The following is a 6000-nucleotide window of genomic DNA, read 5'->3' as shown; positions in this document are numbered from 1 at the left end:
TCGTTATAACAGCCTCTGGTAAACAATAAGTCAATAAACATGTGGCTAACTTGTGATAAAATCTTTTCTACGGAAACGATACATTTTCTACACAAAGAAGAATCAATAACTATTTTAAAAGAAGATATTTCTTTAATTCTTAAACGAAAGTAACAAAAATTTTAAAATTATATTGCAAATATCAAAGGAATAACAAATTTTCAAATAACGGCCAACATATTTGCACCTACAGTAAAAACAAAGTGAGTCACACGAAAAAAATAATAAAAAATCGTTAATTTTAATTATAGTTTGTCCCGGAAAAAAAAAATTAGGCCACGTCCTTCGGAGAAGCCTGTCCAGGAATAGAAATACCCGAAACATCAGTACGAAATGTTATTTTTTTTTTTTTTCTTAACAGCGACCGAACCACAGTCGTTGCCAACGGTCCAACGCCAATAAGATTATATTTGTGCTGCACTCAAATAATTGTTGTTACGACGACGTTTGTATTATTATTATTATTATTATTATTTACCTGCGCCTATACTTGTCCTTCGTCCGTATCCTCCGCGAAAACGGTAAAACGAGTAGCAGACGTAACGGAGCTGTGTTTGATTTCCTTACTCAAGCATTGCACGTTTACCGAGCAACACGGCCCTACGTACGTCTGAAACGATCTCGCGTCCGGAGAGGTGCCGTTGGCAATCGCATCCAAAAATCGGGTCATCCGGGCCGCGGTCGTGTAAAACAAAACGCGCTTAGCACGGGCCGCAATGCAATGTCCGCCGGCGCTGTCTCCGGCCGGAGACGACCAAACGATTTCCGAAATAGCTGCGGACAACGGCCCTTGGGAAACGCCCAGGGGTGGAACTAGGAATTTTTTTACGCCCGCGGAAAATGTTAAAATTACGTCCTATCAAAGACCAATAGTCGAACTCTTCTCGAGAATTTGTCCCTGATAATTAATCATAATACTTATTGAGTCTTAACCTAATATCAGTGTTTAAGAAAACGATGACGAATGACCCGCGAGGCATCACGACGGCCGTGGCCGTTTTTCGCGCCGTCTTTCCACACGGGTAAACTGCGTTTGTTTCTCGTGCACGGGATTTCTACTCTTCTGATCTCCGCGAGGACGTACGCGTTACCCGTCGATGATCGTTGACTGTCACCGTTTTCGTCGTTCGCCGTTGGTAAATACCACGTTGCTTACGGATTTTGGCTCGTGCACAACAAACGAACGTAACACAAATTCGTAAACGCTTCCGATTGGCCATGGATTTATTGAACCGTACAAAAGTAGACAACCTTTAGAGCACCTATCGAGCGCTTTTTTCGCGCGGTGTTTGTCGAGTACGTTTTGAAAATGCTTTCGGGCTCACCTAAATATTCGGTTTCAACGATGACAACGCAGACGGACATATCGCACATCCATATCAAAACAGTAACAACTCGAAAAGTTGGTTTTTTTTTAGTCAAACGTATATTCGGATTCCACAAACGAAATTACATAAATCAACAAAACAGGTTTATCTTTATCTTTAATATTCCTCGTCAGATTGCAATGTATGTACATTTTATCGAACGAATGATACCAAGGTACCAACAACAAAACCGACATTCCTGAAAAAAGCGTTTTTTTGAGTTGTTACTGTTTTGATATAGGTGTGCGATATGAACGCTTTGATACGAAACATTTAAACGGTCACTCGCGCATGATATAGACATTCCGTACCGATATTTTCTAATCCACAATCTTAAAAATCGGTTGGAATTACTTTACTATCGTACCTACTTCTGTTTCTTTTCATCTGATACGGTTCGAACACTATATTTTGACCACAGTTTTCAAAATAATTTCGAAATATTTAAGTAAGTCATCTATTCCGTTCCAGAAACTCGTAAATTTGAAATATAAACGAATACAACTTATGCTCTCCGCTTTCAATTGTCAATACATTACCGTATAACATATATTTATTTATTTATCCTCAAATATTTCCATAACATACTTATGGTATATTTTCAAGAGGCAGTCCTACGATCGAGTGGAAGTTAAACACTTTATGTAATCTTTATGGAAGTTTTAAAGAATGTAATTTACGCTAATACACTTTCACCTTGACATCGTTGGCTACAGTAAATGTGAATATATTTAATCACAACGATACGCATTGAAACATCTCCGAACAGTTAATTTTAGTCAGAGCACGAAATGGAAAGGGACACGAGAGACCGTGTCCTCAACAGTTTCGTTTAAATAATTAATGTATCACTAAATGTTTCAAATTAACGCACCCATATTGTTACGTAGAATAAAAAATTTTACATCATATGATTTTTTTTCTCGTTAATACAACATCTTGTAATTGGCTTGTTTTTTAAAGATATACTTTCTCGAGTTACTGATTTGTTTTAAAATTACGGTTATCTATCGTCTATAGATAACCGTGTTTCAGACTTACCATTAAATATTAAAGGATCGTCAAGTCCAATGAAACTAAATAAAATGTAACACACTTAACATTTTTAATTATATTAGAAGAATATTATGTTTTGCTAACAAGGACTATTTGAGTAAAATAATTATTTATTTAAAGTAGAGGTCGACAATCGCTAATATTAATATTATCTATGACTAAAGTGATCAAAGGAAAATATTAATTTTTATTTTTTACCGAACATCTGAACTTGCATTAATTTAAGTGCAATAGACTTGGAACGGATTCTATATCTATATATTATCAAATAATTAAAATTGAATGATGTTTACATTGCTTATATATGTAATGAACGACCTTGATAAACATCAATCCATGTTGTGGTCAATGTTTTCTAATATTATACTTTTGGTGCTGTATCCCATGCCAACAAATTATTTACACATTATAACATCCGGAAGACTCGTAAAATGTTTTCGTTTTAAATGTAATATATAACACACATGGTTGTATTTTCTTGAACAGATCTAATGATATATGCAACACATGAAAGAATCGTGGTAACTGTTAAGTTGAGGATTTTTCGGTAAAAAAAATCTTTATCGTTTTATCGATCCATAAAATATTTTGACTAATCGTTGTTTTCTAATATACAATTCTAATATTGCTTTTGGTATGAATTTCACGTAGAAAAATTAAATGAATCGATGGCTATTGAAACTAATAGAATTCAATTTCTTGGCTAAACTTGTGAAATTATAACGCACCAAGTTGTGTATCGAAAAGCCTTAGATAATACTATAACAAACTCATTAAAAACTAATCGAAACACTTAGTCCGGTTGAAATTATTATTTTCTTATATTTAATCACTAAAATGACTAACAGTATCCTTTACCATGTACGTTAAACGTGTGAACGATGTGAAAAATCATTAAATCGCCTAGAAGTTTGTTTTAGTTTTTTTTTTTTTTTCCAAGCGAGTAGACCAAAGTTGTTTCTGTCGTTCGGTAATTATGTTTGCGAATAAACTGCAGTATATACTTGCCACACTTTCATTTGAATACGCAATCGACCTTATCCCGTGCTCTGTTTAATAACACTTCTATGCCGTACACTTGCTAAAGAGGATTCCGCGCACTATGCGTTGAAAATCGCGCGTGACATTGTAAATGTTATAATAATACAAATGTACTACACAAGTGTAGCACATAATACACATGGTTTTGATTACAATGTCTGAAACGACCCTGAACGAAGATGTGAAATAACACATATCATTATTTAACCACGTTTTATAGGAATCCAAAATTGTTTTAATTTCCAGTTTACGATCGGCACATCAAATAAACTACAACGCATTATACGATTATATTTTCTGTTATGCACATACATTTACCGTTCTGTAGCTCGCTTGAATACGGTTAAATACAAAATATAAAATTATTTAAAAAAATAAAATATGTTTGTTCGTCCGTAAATTCCTATCAACTATTTTGTATTAATGTTATTTATTGTTTTTATAGTCGTAATTGATAAATCGAGAAATGTGATAAACGATAATTAGTGTCAAGAATTCCAAGCCGATTCATAAATTATAATTTCGCCGATTTTTATTATAAATCATTTTATTAAGTAAAATCATACGCAATAATATAGTAGTTCTGATCCTATTCATAGTAATACTATATACTATATATTTTCAGCATACTATACTGAAAATATATAGACAAATAAAATATTCCAAAAATTAATCGAAACGAGACAGTAAACATTGGTGTAAATAATTTTTAATGGGGAGCATAAGATTTCTTATTGTAAAACAATTATATGGATGGGTACTATCCATAAATATCATCTAGGCATAATAATATTACGATTCAAATTTTTCTACAAACTGTAGAAAATGATTGTGAAAATCTTGATAACATGACATTTTTGTTGTGTTTGTGTTAAACTTGAAATTAAAACAACGTACCACTACAACAATAATGTATGTATGTACATTACCAATTGATAAATTAAAATATATTCGAGTGGTCCTATTATTATTTCTGGAGTGGAAAGTAAATTATAAAATATAACTATAACTAAATTATTATCTTATAGCTATTATTGTGGTTTGTAACTCCGCATTTGTGTAATCGAAAATTATACTACGGTACACACTTGAAATTTTAATAAGTAATAACTGCCCTACTTTAATAAGTAGTTATAACCACAATACCCAAATGAAAGGAAAACCCGCTTCATCGTCCAACATAATGGTAGACAGTACACAATTTAAGCTATTTAGCAACAATTAAAAATAATCTCCGTTTTTAAATATTTGAATTGTTTAATGTATAATTTTACAGTAAAAACCACTGTGCATAAACGCATCAAATTTATAAACAGAATAACCATTATTTATCACGTCGATTTAAATTTTTTTTTTTTAAATTAACCGTATTCTTTACATACACATAAATGTTACGGTTTTATTATAACACTAGGTCAACACATAAGCAATAATGTGCTCTCTAAGCGGAAAGTGATATTATGATCACATAACATTAATTAATTTGGAGGCAAGATAATGACTGATAATTTTATTTTCTGTGATCCACGCATGTTCGCAAGTATATAATAACCTAATTGCACTTGAATCATTGTAAAAACGAACAATTTATGCTGAAACTCTTGTGTTTACAAACTGTTTCGCAATTGTGTAGGTTTCCACTAATAATAATATAGAAGCTCGACAAATAATTAAAATATACGAGTAGATACGAAGTGCGTTTTATATTAACCTACATTAAAATTGATTTTAAAACAGCGATTCGTGTTGGCTTGTGATTTGACAACATTTGATAAATTATAATACGTTTCTGCGTGCAAGTGTACATATTTTAATCGTATTAATATCATAAACTCTATAATCGACACATTACTTCAGTTGTTCAAAATCCAGTTTTTAAAATGAACTTGTGTCTAAAGCATTATGTGGTCAACTGACGTTTACGCAGCGTGTAGAATTCAAGTTGAATATTATTTTATATAGCATAAATATAATAAATTATAAATAACAAGATGATACCGTTCTAAGTTTTCAATATAATATATTTTGTACAACGCGTGGTATCTAACACGATCGTAATAGGCGACATAATATTACTCTGAAGCTTAAAACCTTTTAATTGTACTCGATAAATCATCGCACAACTTCGTGCGGACTAGCAGGAACATTTATTTGTAACATTTTAGTATACAACAATCATCCTTTGACCTTACGTTGACATTTTGGCCATAACGAAAATAATAATAATCATAATTTATAAAAACGAATCGTTGTCAAAGGGTTTTTGTTTCGCGCGTAATACGTGCACGTATTGTAATTATATAATGACTGTGTTATTTTTTACTTCTCGGTTCAGGGTCATCTTATAGACAATGATTTCGAGCACGACAAAAAATATCTATACATACAAACACATGATACACCGCACACACGTGTCATATACGTCATGCACGATCTTTTAACGTCGTACAGTTTACATGAAGTGTATCAACGGCGGTCATTGATAAATGGAAAACGA

The sequence above is a fragment of the Sipha flava genome, unplaced genomic scaffold, assembly GCF_003268045.1.
Source record: "Sipha flava isolate LNK unplaced genomic scaffold, YSA_version1 2_pilon_pilon, whole genome shotgun sequence".
Classification (NCBI taxonomy): Eukaryota; Metazoa; Arthropoda; class Insecta; order Hemiptera; family Aphididae; genus Sipha; species Sipha flava.
The sequence above is the reverse complement of the archived record's forward strand: the minus strand, read 5'-3'. Positions refer to the sequence as shown.